Genomic DNA, 14,334 nt, shown 5'->3' with positions numbered 1-14,334 from the left:
CTCCGCGCTGAGGGAGACTCCGCGCTGAGGGAGGCTCCGCACCGAGGGAGACTCCGCGCTGAGGGAGACTCCGCGCTGAGGGAGACTCCGCGCCGAGGGAGGCTCCGCGCTGAGGGAGACTCCGCGCTGAGGGAGGCTCCGCACCGAGGGAGACTCCGCGCTGAGGGAGACTCCGCGCCGAGGGAGACTCCGCGCCGAGGGAGGCTCCGCGCCGAGGGAGGCTCCGCACTGAGGGAGACTCCGCACTGAGGGAGGCTCCGCACTGAGGGAGACTCCGCGCTGAGGGAGGCTCCGCGCTGAGGGAGGCTCCGCACCGAGGGAGACTCCGCGCCGAGGGAGACTCCGCGCTGAGGGAGGCTCCGCACCGAGGGAGACTCCGCGCTGAGGGAGACTCCGCGCCGAGGGAGACTCCGCGCCGAGGGAGGCTCCGCGCTGAGGGAGACTCCGCACTGAGGGAGGGCTGCGCCGAGGGAGGCTCCGCACTGAGGGAGACTCCGCACTGAGGGAGACTCCGCACCGAGGGAGACTCCGCACCGAGGGAGGCTCCGCGCTGAGGGAGGCTCCGCGCTGAGGGAGGCTCCGCGCTGAGGGAAACTCCACGCTGAGGGAGACTCCGCGCCGAGGGAGGCTCCGCGCCGAGGGAGGCTTCGCACTGAGGGAGACTCCGCGCCGAGGGAGGCTCCGCGCTGAGGGAGACTCCGCGCTGAGGGAGACTCCGCACTGAGGGAGACTCCGCACTGAGGGAGGCTCCGCGCCGAGGGAGACTCCGCGCTGAGGGAGACTCCGCGCTGAGGGAGGCTCCGCGCTGAGGGAGACTCCGCGCCGAGGGAGGCTCCGCACTGAGGGAGACTCCGCACTGAGGGAGGCTCCGCGCCGAGGGAGGCTCCGCGCCGAGGGAGGCTCCGCACTGAGGGAGACTCCGCACTGAGGGAGGCTCCGCGCTGAGGGAGGCTCCGCACCGAGGGAGGCTCCGCACTGAGGGAGGCTCCGCGCTGAGGGAGGGCCGCGCCGAGGGAGGCTCCGCACCGAGGGAGGCTCCGCGCCGAGGGAGGCTCCGCGCTGAGGGAGGGCCGCGCCGAGGGAGGCTCCACGCCGAGGGAGGCTCCGCGCCGAGGGAGGCTCCGCGCCGAGGGAGGCTCCGCGCCGAGGGAGGCTCCGCCCCGAGGGAGGCTCCGCCCCGAGGGAGGCTCCGCCCCGAGGGAGGCTCCGCCCCGAGGGAGGCTCCGCGCCGAGGGAGTGCTGCGCCAAGCGAGTCAACACCGCACTGTCACCACAATGGTGACACGAATTGTGCACTGTTGGAGAACAGATTTCCACTCCATCTGACGAAGGGGCAGCGCTCCGAAAGCTTATGGTATTTGCTACCAAATAAACCTGTTGGACTTTAACCTGGTGTTGTGAGACTTGTACGACACGAATTGTGCCAGGAGCCAGTGTAACCATCGAGGAAGAATACATGATGGGAACCCCTGAAGACGTCGAGAGCTCCGAGGAAGGAAAGAAGAAGATGAACATCTACCTGTGAAGATGCTGCTGGTCTGTGGATTATTAAATAATATTCCTGACCAAAAAGGGGGAGTGTTATGGTGGAATTAAAGTGATGGACACAAAATGGTTACCTGGGAAGGGACATTAAAAGGCACTGGCTTTGGGCACAGACAGTTACACAGAGTTAAAAGCTGCAGGATCTGAATTGCTGCAGGAAGCTCGTCAGAGCTTGAGGCACTTTAGATAAGAGCAGACCCAGAAACATAGAAACATAGAAAAACTACAGCACAAACAGGCCCTTCGGCCCCACAAGTTGTGTCGAACATGTCCCGACCTTTTAGGCCTACCTATAACCCTCCATCCTATTAAGTCCCATGTACTCATCCAGGAGTCTCTTAAAAGACCCTATTGAGTTTGCCTCCACCACCACTGATGGCAGCCGATTCCACTCGCCCACGACCCTCTGTGTGAAAAACTTCCCCCTAACATTTCCCCTGTACCTACCCCCCAGCACCTTAAACCTGTGTCCTCTCGTAGCAGACATTTCCACCCTGGGAAAAAGCCTCTGAGAGTCCACCCGATCTATGCCTCTCAACATCTTATACACCTCTATTAGGTCTCCTCTCATCCTTCGTCTCTCCAAGGAGAAAAGACCGAGCTCCCTCAGCCTATCCTCATAAGGCATGCCACTCAATCCAGGCAACATCCTTGTCAATCTCCTCTGCACCCTTTCAATCTTTTCCACATCCTTCCTGTAATGAGGTGACCAGAACTGAGCACAGTACTCCAAGTGGGGTCTGACGAGGGTCTTATATAGCTGCATCATTATCCCCGGACTCCTAAACTCAATCCCTCGATTGATAAAGGCCAGCACACCATGCGCCTTCTTAACCACCTCCTCTACCTGCGGGGCCGATTTGAGAGTCCTATGGACCCGGACCCCAAGGTCCTTCTGATCCTCTACAGTACTAAGAGTCTTTCCCTTTATATTGTACTCCTTCATCCCATTTGACCTGCCAAAATGAACCACTCCGCATTTATCTGGGTTGAAGTCCATCTGCCACTTCTCCGCCCGGTCTTGCATCCTATCTATGTCCCTCTGTAACTTCTGACATCCCTCCAGACTATCCACAACCCCACCAACCTTCGTGTTGTCGGCAAACTTACCAACCCATCCCTCCACTTCCTCATCTAGGTCATTTATGAAAATGACAAACAGCAAGGGTTCCAGAACAGATCCCTGGGGCACACCACTGGTGACCGACCTCCAATTGGAAAAAGACCCATCTATACCCACTCTCTGCCTCCTTTGGGCAAGCCAGTTCTGGATCCACCGGGCAGCAGCCCCTTGGATCCCATGCCCTCTCACTGTTTCTCGGAGCCTTGCATGGGGGACCTTATCGAACGCCTTGCTAAATTCCAAATAAACCACTTCTACCGCCTTCCCTTCGTCAATGTGTTTAGTCACATTTTCGAAGAACTCCACCAGGCTCGTAAGGCACGATCTGCCCTTGACAAAGCCGTGCTGAGTATTCTTGAGCATACTAAACCTCTCTAAATGCTCATATATCCTGTCCCTCAGGATCTTCTCCATCAGCTTACCAACCACTGAGGTTAGACTCCCCGGTGGGTAATTTCCTGGGCTATCCCTATTCCCCTTCTTGAAAATAGGAACCACATCCGCAATCCTCCAATCCTCCGGCACCTCTCCCGTCTCCATCGACGACGCAAAGATCATCGCCAGAGGCTCTGCAATCTCTTCCCTCGTCTCCCACAGTAACCTGGGGTACATCCCACTCGGACCCGGCGACTTATCTATCTTGATGCCATTCAAAGATTCCAGCACAACCTCTTTCTTAAATGAGTCTGACAATAAGGTCAGCCATAGATGGGGACATACATACATAAATGTAACAAGATCAGCCACTGAATGTATATATCAAAATCAGTCATTGATAGAGGACATAACTGCATTAATATATCCATTCTATGTACAATGATATGTTAACCGTCGATGTCCGTATCTGTCTGCTTGTAACGATGTGTTAACAGCTAATGTCCGTACTGTCTATTGTCTAAAAGGTATAAAAATGATCAACTACCATTGTGTAGCTGAGACGGTAGCTGCCAAGTACTGCGGAGCACCAGCTCTTCTCCCAAAGCTTTGTCTGAAATAAAACTATTATTGAAACCTCCAAGTCGACTCCGAAGTGGTAAATTTCCCACAACACAATCAAACACTCCCAGGACAGGTACAGCACGGGGTTAGATACAGAGTAAAGCTCCCTCTACACTGTCCCCCATCAAACACTCCCAGGACAGGTACAGCACGGGGTTAGATACAGAGTAAAGCTCCCGCGACACTGTCCCCCATCAAACACTCCCAGGACATGTACAGCACGGGGTTAGATACAGAGTAAAGCTCCCTCTACACTGTCCCCATCAAACACTGCCAGGGCAGGTACAGCACGGGCTTAGATACAGAGTAAAGTTCCCTCTCCACTGTCCCCCATCAAACACTCCCAGGACAGGTATAGCACGAAGTAAGATACAGAGTAAAGCTCCCTCTACACTGTCTCCCATCTAACACTCCCAGGACAGGTACAGCACGGGGTTAGATACAGAGTAAAGCTCCCTCTACACTGTCTCCCATCTAACACTCCCAGGACAGGTACAGCACGGGGTTAGATACAGAGTAAAGCTCCCTCTACACTGTCTCCCATCTAACACTCCCAGGACAGGTACAGCACGGGGTTAGATACAGAGTAAAGCTCCCTCTACACTGCCCCCTTCAAACACTCCCAGGACAGGTACAGCACGGGGTTAGATACAGAGTAAAGCTCCCTCTACACTGTCCCCATCAAACACTCCCAGGACTGGTACAGCACGGGGTTAGATACAGAGTAAAGCTCGCTCTGCACAGCCTCAGAAAAGCAGCCGGCACAATCTAGGGCCCCACGTACTTTGGACATTCTCTCTTCCACCTTCTTCTGTCGGGAAAAAGATACAAAATTCTGACATCATGCGCCAACCGACTCAAGAACAGCTTCTTCCCTGCTGTCATCAGACGTTTGAATCAACCTACCTTGTCAAGCTGATCTTTCTCTACACCCTAGCTGTGAGTGTCACACTACATTCTGCATCCTCTCCTTTCCTTCTCCCCTCTGTACTCCATGAACGCTATGCTTTGTCTGTATAGCGCGCAAGAAACAATACTTTTCACTGTATCCCAATACACGTGACAATAATAAATCAACTCAAAATGAACCCCAGGGCCCTCTGTCCCTGCACACTCATTATATTGCTGTTGTCTCTGCCCATCCCACTCTCCCAAAACACATCAGCACGGGGAGGTGTGAGTTAATGTCCGTCTGCCATTTCTCTACCAATTCAGCGAACGTATCTCTGTGTTGTTCCTGGTGATTGTTATCATCAGCATTGCCCTCCAAGTTTCATCTCATCTTTCTTCTGATGAATGGTCGCTGGTTTGAAATGTTACCTCTATTTCACCTTGCACAATCGATGAGTATTTCCAGTGGTTTGTGTTTTCCCTGTGCATTATCTGGTTTCATCAGAATCTCTCTCTTCCTTGTCATCCATGGAGCACATGTTTTAGCTCCCATCCCTTTCTCTGAATGTACCTAGCCCCTACCACAACCAGCTCTTCCAGACAGTCCATGGTTCTAGTTTACAGTTGTTAGATCCCTTATCTTTCCTGTGGAAATGATCTCTCTTCCAATATAGACATTCTTGATTAGATTGTTCCTCACTCTTCTCCATTGCAAGACTAAACCTTCTGACACTATGATCACTCTTACCCAAGTGCTCCTCCAAAGACATAGATACATTGAAACTAGAAGCAGGAAGAGGCCATTTGGCCCTTTTGATCATGGCTGATCATGGAATTCAATATCCTGATTCTCCCCCCCTTCCCCCCCATATCCCTCCATCCCTTCAGCCCCAAGAGCGAAATCTCATTTCTTCCTGAAATCACACATCGTTTTGTCCTCAACTACTTTCTGTGGGAGTGAATTCCACACATTCCCCACCCTCTGGGTGAAGACATTTCTCCGCACCTCAGTCCCTAAAAAGTTTCCCCCCTATCCTCAAACTGTGACCCCCCTGGTTCTGGACTCCCCCCACCATCGGGAACATTCTTTCTGAATCTACCCTGTCGAACCCTGTTAGAATTTTATAAGTTTCTATCAGATCCCCTCTCACTCTTCCAAACTCCAGTGAATATAATCCTCACCGACTTAGTCTCTCCTCATGTGACAGATCTGCCATCCCAGGAATCAGCCTGGTAAACCTTCGCTGCGCTCCCTCTATAGCAAGGACATCCTCCCTCAGATAAGGAGACCAGAACTGCCCACAATACTCCAGGTGTGGCCTCACCAACGCCCTGTACAATTGCAGCAAAACATCCCCATCCCTAAACTCCAATCCTCTCGCTCTGAAGGCCTACACACCATTTCCCTCTTCACTGCCTGCTGTACCTGCGCGCTTACTCTCAGCGACTGATGCACCAGGACTCCAAGGTCTCACTGAGAATCCACCCTCTCTCAATTCACACCCATTCAGGGAATAATCTGTCTTCCTATTATTGCTACCACAGTGGATAATCTCACATTTATCCACCTCTCTCAATTTACACCCATGTAGCAAAGTTTTTTTAAAATTTGAGCCAGATTGGAGTCCTGCCCTGTTTCGTTGCCCTCGGTGGTACCAAACTGCTGCAACCTTTGAGCCGAGGTGCCGACACTCACAGGAAGTCTCTGAACGATGGTGAAAGGATGATCTTGGTTCCTGCAGTGCTGGCGCTGATTCGGCCCATTTCTGCCCCTTAGAACTCACCCTCGTGGACTATTAGCAGTGAGTAACAATCGCATGTTGACGTGTTAACATAGAAACGAGGTGCAAGAGTAGGCCATTCGGCCCTTCAAGCCTGCTCCGTCATTCACTATCATCATGGCCGATCCTGCACTCTCAGTATCCCACTCCTGCTTTCTCTCCATACCTCCTTGATCCCGTTATCCACAAGGGCCACGTCCAACTCCCTCTGGAACGTATCTAACGAACTGGCACCCAACAGGTAGAGAATTCCACAGGTTCCCAACTCTCGGAGTGAAGACATTCTTCCTTATCTCAGTCCTGAATGGCTTACCCCTCATTCTCAGACTGTGAGCCCCCTCGTTCTGGACCTCCCCAGCATCAGGAACATTCTTCCTGCAGCTGGGCCTGTCCAGTCCCATCAGGATTTTATCTGTTTCTGTGAGATTCCCTCTCATTCTCCTAAATTCCAGAGAGTACAAGCCCGGTCTCTCCTCAGTCCTGCCATTCCGGGAATCAAAGTAAAGTTTAAAGTTTATTTATTCGTCACAAGTCAGGCTTACATTAACACTGCAATGAAGTTACTGTGAAATTCCCCTAGTCGCCACATTCCAGCGCCTGTTCGGGTCAATGCACCCTAACCAGCACGTCTTTCAGACTGTGGGAGGAATCCAGAGCACCCGGAGGAAACCCACACAGACACAGTGGGGGAGAAAGTGCAAACTCCACACAGTGACCCAAGCCGCGAATCAAATCCAGGTCACTGGTGCTGTGAGGCAGCAGCGCTAACCCACTGTCCCACCCTCGGCCGCCCACTATCAGTCTGGTGAACCTTCGCTGGACTCCCTCAAGAGCAAGAATGTCCTTCCTCAGACTAGGAGACCAAAACTGCACACAATACTCAAGGTGTGGCCTCACCATGGCCCTGTATAACTGCAGGTTCCCAACTCTCCACATAACTGCAGCAAGACATCCTTACTCCTGTACTCAAGTCCTCTTGCTATGAAGGCCAGCCCTTCTTACCAGCGAGAGGTCCAATCCCCTCAGTTTTGCTTCCCAACTCTGACCAAATGGATTCTGTCCTTGCTCCCTCTTTCACTTCCCGACTTTCCACCAATAAACTATCTTCCCTACTCCGTGGTGCCAACTCTTCCCCCCTTTTCCCCCTCTCTATACATTTCTGAACATTTGATACCATTAGGTGTCTAGTTTACACTATTCTGAAGCCATGTTTCCATATTATTGCTCTCATTCTGCTGGTTAGTCATGAGTATAATTCACCACAAATAGAAAAAGATAGAAACAAAGAAAGGGAGAAATATCCAGAGATTGACAGAGAGGAAGGGAGAGAGAGAAAGGACAGAGAGAGACAGAAACAAAGGGGAGAGAGAAAGGACAGAGAGAGATAGAAACAAAGGGGAGAGAGAAAGGACAGAGAGAGATAGAGACGGAGGGGCAGAGAAAGGACAGAGAGAGATAGACACAAAGGGGAGAGAGAAAGGACAGAGAGAGATAGAGATGGAGGGGCAGAGAAAGGACAGAGAGAGATAGACACAAAGGGGAGAGAGAGACAGAGAGAACTGTTTCGAAAGGCAATGAAATCTCCCCATTTCTATCCCAGATGTCTGTTACCTGACAGATGATCGCACTCAGGAATCAGTGACTGGGAAACAGAGGGTGTGCGCTGAGCGGTCAGCAATGAGACGATGAGATCGTCCTGAGACGGACTCAGCTGTGGTCACTGCATCCGAGCCCTCGCTGGGAAAGTGAAACTTCTGGACTATCCAGAGTGATACAATGCAGGGTGCGGCAAAGGGAAGATAAAAGTTAGTGCAAAGGTTGTTAGTGTTCAGCATTTATTGCTGAAGGTAAGCAATAAAACACCTCTAATCTACAACCTGATCCAAGGTTTACTGGAAAACACCAACCGTCCCACTGCATTCTCAGCATAGATCAACAATAATCTCTCCCTCAATGTCCACTAAACCAAGGAGATTGCCATTGAGTTCAGGAAGCGTAGTGGAGAACATGCCCCTGTCGACATCAACGGGGACCAAGTAGAAATGGTCGAGAGAGCTTCAGGTTTTTAGGTGTCCAGATCACCAACAACGTGTCCTGGTCCCCCCACGCCGACACTATAGTTAAGAAAATCCACCAACGCCTCTACTTTCTCAGGAGGCAAAGGAAATTTTGCATGTCCGCTACAACTCTCACCAACTTTTACAGATGCCCTATAGAAAGCATCCTTTCCGGGTGTATCACAGCTCGGTCTGGGGCTCCTGCTCTGCCCAAGACCGCAAGAAACTACAAAGGGTCATGAATGTAGCCCAGTCCCATCACGCAAACCAACCTCCCATCCATTGACTCCGTCTACACTTCCCGCTACCTCGGGGAAAGCAGCCGGCATAATCAAGGACCCCCCACTCACCCCGGACATTCTCTCTTCCACCTTCTTCCGTCAAGAAAAAGATACAAAAGTCTGAGGTCACGTACCGACCGACTCAAGAACAGCTTCTTCCCTGCTGCCGTCAGACTTTTGAATGGACCGACCTCGCATTAAGCTGATCTTTCTCTCCACCCCTAGCTGTGACTGTAACACTACATTCTGCACGCTCTCCTTTCCTTTTCCCCTCTGTACTCAATGAACGGTATGCTTTGTCTGTATTAGCAGGCAAGAAACAATACTTTTCACCGTATTCCAATACACATGGCAATAATAAATCAAATCTAAATCAGCTTACCAATCCAATGGTCTGTGTCCACAGAGAAACTTCTCCAAACTCTTTCAACTCCCGTGTCCCAATATCCACCCCGATTCCCGCAGTCTTTTTCAGTGTTCTGCCGTAGTCGTTTTCAGTGCCTAGGTCGATGCAACTGACTGTCTTACTCAGCCATTTAAGAGGGCAGTCAAGAAAGCCTCATTGCTGTGGCTCTGGAGTCACATGTTGGCCAGACCGGGTAACGACGGCAGATTTCCTTCCCCAACCAGATGGGTTTTTCCGACAATCGACAATGGTTTCATGGTCATCAGGAGATTCTTAATTCCAGATATTTTTATTGAATTCAAATTCCACCGTCTGCCAAGGTGGGATTCGAACACATATCCCCAGAACAGTACTGACCCCCTGACAGTGCGGCGCTCCCTCAGCACTGACCCTCTAACAGTATGCCTCTCCGTCCATACTCACCCTCCCTCAATGCGGCATTCCCTCAGCACTGACCATCTGACAACGCAGCACTTCCTCCGTACTCACCCACTGACAGTGCGGCGCTCCCTCAGCACAGACCCTCCCACAGTGCGGCGCCAAGGGAGGGCCGCGCCACGCGAGGGCCGGCGCCGCGCGAGGGCAAGCGCCGGGGGTAGGCCGGCGCCAGGGGAGGGCCGGGTGGGGGCCGGCACCAGGGGCGGGGGGGGTTGGCAGGGGCCAGCGCGAGGGCCGTCACGGGGCGAGGACCGGGCAGGGCCGGCGCAAGGGCCGGTTGCCGGCCGGCCAGCGGCGGGGGCTGCATGGCGCCAGGGGCGAGCCGGCGGCGGGGGCTGGCGGCGTGCCGATCAAGGGCCGGCGCCGAGGGGGCACTACCTTCATCAACACACTTAGTTACCTCCTCAAAAAATTCTATCAAATTTGTGAGGCACGACTTGCCCTTCACAAATCCGTGCTGACTATCCTGGATTAATCCGTATCTTTCTAAATGGTCGTAAATCCCATCCCTAAGGACCTTTTTCATCAATTTACCAACCACCGAAGTAAGACTAACCGGTCTATAATTACCAGGGTCATTTCTATTCCCTTTCTTAAACAGAGGAACAACATTCGCCACTCTCCAGTCCTCTGGCACCATCCCCGTGGACAGCGAGGACCCAAAGATCAAAGCCAAAGGCTCTGCAATCTCATCCCTTGCCTCCCAAAGAATCCTAGGATATATTTCATCAGGCCCAGGGGACTTATCGACCTTCAGTTTATTCAAAACTGCCAGGACATCCTCCCTCCGAACATCTATTTCCTCCAGCCTATTAGCCTGTAACACCTTCTCTTCCTCAAAAACATGGCCCCTCTCCTTGGTGAACACCGAAGAAAAGTATTCATTCATCCCCTTGCCCATCTCTACTGACTCCATACACAAGTTCCCACTACTGTCCTTGACCGGCCCTAACCTCACCCTGGTCATTCTTTTATTCCTCACATAAGAGTTAAAAGCCTTGGGGTTTTCCTTGATCCGACCCGCCAAGGACTTCTCATGTCCCCTCCTAGCTCTCCTCAGCCCCTTTTTCAGCTCATTCCTTGCTAACTTGTAACCCTCAATCGAGCCATCTGAACCTTGTTTCCTCATCCCTACAGAAGCTTCCCTCTTCCTTTTCACAAGACATTCCACCTCTTTCGTGAACCATGGTTCCCTCACTTGGCCATTTCCTCCCTGCCTGACAGGGACATACCTATCAAGGACACCCAGTATTTGTTCCTTGAAAAAGTTCCACTTTTCATTAGTGCCTTTCCCTGACAGTTTCTGTTCCCATCTTATGCCCCCTAATTCTTGCCTAATCGCATCATAATTACCCCTCCCCCAATTGTAAACCTTGCCCTGCCGTACGGCCCTATCCCTCTCCATTGCAATAACAAAAGACACCGAATTGTGGTCACTATCTCCAAAGTGCTGTCCCACAACCAAATCTAACACTTGGCCCGGTTCATTTCCCAGTACCAAATCCAATGTGGCCTCACCTCTTGTCGGCCTATCCACATATTGTGCCAGGAATTCCTCCTGCACACACTGCACAAAAACTGCCCCATCCGAACTATTTGACCTACAAAGGTTCCAATCAATATTTGGAAAGTTAAAGTCCCCCATGACAACTACCCTGTGACCCCCACACATATCCAAAATCTGCTTAGCAAGTTCTTCCTCAGTATACTGTAAAATATATACAGCAAAAAACAGGTCTCAGCACTGATCCAGGCGGGACACCATGCCACATTGTCAGTGGGTCCCGTGCTGAGGGAGCGCCGCACTGTGGGAGGGTCCCGTGCTGAGGGAGCGCCGCACTGTGGGAGGGTCCCGTGCTGAGGGAGCGCCGCACTGTGGGAGGGTCCCGTGCTGAGGGAGCGCCGCACTGTGGGAGGGTCCCGTGCTGAGGGAGCGCCGCACTGTGGGAGGGTCCCGTGCTGAGGGAGCGCCGCACTGTGGGAGGGTCCCGTGCTGAGGGAGCGCCGCACTGTGGGAGGGTCCCGTGCTGAGGGAGCGCCGCACTGTAGGAGGGTCCCGTGCTGAGGGAGCGCCGCACTGTGGGAGGGTCCCGTGCTGAGGGAGCGCCGCACTGTGGGAGGGTCCCGTGCTGAGGGAGCGCCGCACTGTGGGAGGGTCCCGTGCTGAGGGAGCGCCGCACTGTGGGAGGGTCCCGTGCTGAGGGAGCGCCGCACTGTGGGAGGGTCCCGTGCTGAGGGAGCGCCGCACTGTGGGAGGGTCCCGTGCTGAGGGAGCGCCGCACTGTGGGAGGGTCCCGTGCTGAGGGAGCGCCGCACTGTGGGAGGGTCCCGTGCTGAGGGAGCGCCGCACTGTGGGAGGGTCCCGTGCTGAGGGAGCGCCGCACTGTGGGAGGGTCCCGTGCTGAGGGAGCGCCGCACTGTGGGAGGGTCCCGTGCTGAGGGAGCGCCGCACTGTGGGAGGGTCCCGTGCTGAGGGAGCGCCGCACTGTGGGAGGGTCAGTGCTGAGGGAGCGCCACACTGTGAGAGGGTCAGTGCTGTGGGAGCGCCACACTGTGAGAGGGTCAGTGCTGAGGGAGCGCCGCGCCGTGGGAGGGTCAGTGCTGAGGGAGCGCCGCACTGTGGGAGGGTCAGTGCTGAGGGAGCGCCGCACTGTGGGAGGGTCAGGGCTGAGGGAGGGCCGCACTGTGGGAGGGTCAGTGCTGAGGGAGCGCCGCACTGTGGGAGGGTCAGTGCTGAGGGAGCGCCGCACTGTGGGAGGGTCAGTGCTGAGGGAGCGCCGCACTGTGGGAGGGTCAGTGCTGAGGGAGCGCCACACTGTGGGAGGGTCAGTGCTGAGGGAGCGCCGCACTGTGGGAGGGTCAGTGCTGAGGGAGCGCCGCACTGTGGGAGGGTCAGTGCTGAGGGAGCGCCGCACTGTGGGAGGGTCAGTGCTGAGGGAGCGCCGCACTGTGGGAGGGTCAGTGCTGAGGGAGCGCCGCACTGTGGGAGGGTCGGTGCTGAGGGATCACCGCACTGTGGGAGGGTCAGTGCTGAGGGAGCGCCGCACTGTGGGAGGGTCGGTGCTGAGGGATCACCGCACTGTGGGAGGGTCGGTGCTGAGGGTGCGCCGCACTGTGGGAGGGTCTGTGCTGAGGGAGCGCCGCACTGTGGGAGGGTCAGTGCTGAGGGAGCGCCGCACTGTGGGAGGGTCAGTGCTGAGGGAGCGCCGCACTGTCTGAGTGTCAGTATTGCCGCACTGTTGGAGGTTCAAATCAGAAAGTAACGATTTCTAGACTTGGCATAAAAAGCAAGTCTGCTCACCTGATGCTGGGAGTTCTTCAGCTTTTTATAATTGGTCCTTCGAATGTTGGATGAAACCTCTGAGGTTTCCCAGTTCTGGATCTTCCAGCATGTATCTGGAGAGAGAGAAATGTAGTGACACCGGCTTCTTTCACTGGCCTCTAACAGCAACTAAACCAAAACTAAAAACATGTCCTTTTCTGTGGAAAAAATCTGTCCCCAGGCATTAGTTGACCTGTCAATCATGCTCCACCCAACAATTCCAAAAGGATCATAAATCCCCAGGTCACTGCAGTGGGTCAGATTAAAAATAAACATTCTATAGCTCTAGTTACAATTCGAGGACACCCGTTACAATCAAAACAGCACCAATAAAATGCTTGGACCTGTTTGAAAATTCTGCCAAGAAACTTGATGAAAATACATTTCTTAAAGGCACAGTATCATCATGGAGCACGGAGGGACAGTGCCGCCGGAGGGTCAGTGCCGCCGGAGGGTCAGTGCCGCCGGAGGGTCAGCGCCGCCGGAGGGTCAGCGCCGCCGGAGGGTCAGCGCCGCCGGAGGGTCAGCGCCGCTGGAGGGTCAGCGCCGCTGGAGGGTCAGCGCCGCTGGAGGGTCAGCGCCGCTGGAGGGTCGATGCTGCCAGAGGGTCGGTGCTGCCAGAGGGTCGGTGCTGCCGGAGGGTCGGTGCCGCTGGAGGGACGGTGCCGCCGGAGGGTTGGGGCTGCCGGAGGGTTGGGGCCGCCAGAGGGACGGCGCCGCCAGAGGGACGGGGCCGCCAGAGGGACGGGGCCGCCAGAGGGACGGGGCCGCCAGAGGGACGGGGCCGCCAGAGGGTTGGTGCTGCCAGAGGGACGGCGCCGCCAGAGGGTTGGTGCTGCCAGAGGGACAGTGCTGCCAGAGGGTTGGTGCTGCCAGAGGGACAGTGCTGCCAGAGGGTTGGTGCTGCTGGACGGCGGCGCCGCCGGGGGTTCGGCCCCAAAGGCAGTGCCGCACTGCCGCTGGGTCAGTACAAAGAAAAGTACAGCACAGTAACGGGCCCTTCAGCCAACCAAACCTGTGCCCATCACGATGACCGAACTCAACTCAAAAGAAAATTCCTGCCCTTACTCGGTCCTGTTATGAAGCAGAGGTTGATCTCTTCTCTGGGAACTAACACTGAATCACTCACAGGGGAGTAACACCCTCCATAATCTGTTAAAGTGAGTGTGAGAAGAGGGAACAGCTGCTCTTCACCAACTTGTAAATCAAAACCACCCCCTGAGACTCTCTCTGCAAAATCAACCGGTCAGACTTTATTTATCTAACTAATGGTGAGCAGGTTAACTAAACTATTAACAAACCCAATCAAACACGATTCTAATGGGATGCTGTTTAGATAATTACAATCCCCACTCATTAACACAACGTAACCCTGGAAATTACAACCAGGTTTGGTGTCTTTCAGAATCTTCTGGACCTTCTCTCTCACTTTTTCTGTCTGGAATCTCTGTCTTTGGTCCCTTGGTTGTTGAGATGATGCTCTCTCTCTCT

At 54.1% G+C, this 14,334-nt stretch overlaps 1 protein-coding gene across 1 annotated transcript in view; it reads right to left on the bottom strand.

The window, feature by feature from the left end:
* Positions 1 to 12,914, bottom strand: part of LOC144486993 (RING finger protein 112-like) — a gene marked incomplete at its 3' end in the record, with an annotated part of 76,428 nt that extends 63,514 nt beyond the window's left edge. Inside the window, exon 1 of the mRNA XM_078205031.1 lies at positions 12,823 to 12,914. The remainder of the gene's footprint in view (positions 1 to 12,822) is intronic.
* Between the last annotated feature and the right edge of the window lie 1,420 nt (positions 12,915 to 14,334).

The sequence above is a fragment of the Mustelus asterias genome, unplaced genomic scaffold (genome assembly GCF_964213995.1).
Source record: "Mustelus asterias unplaced genomic scaffold, sMusAst1.hap1.1 HAP1_SCAFFOLD_550, whole genome shotgun sequence".
Lineage (NCBI taxonomy): Eukaryota > Metazoa > Chordata > Chondrichthyes > Carcharhiniformes > Triakidae > Mustelus > Mustelus asterias.
The sequence above is the reverse complement of the archived record's forward strand: the minus strand, read 5'-3'. Positions and strand labels throughout refer to the sequence as shown.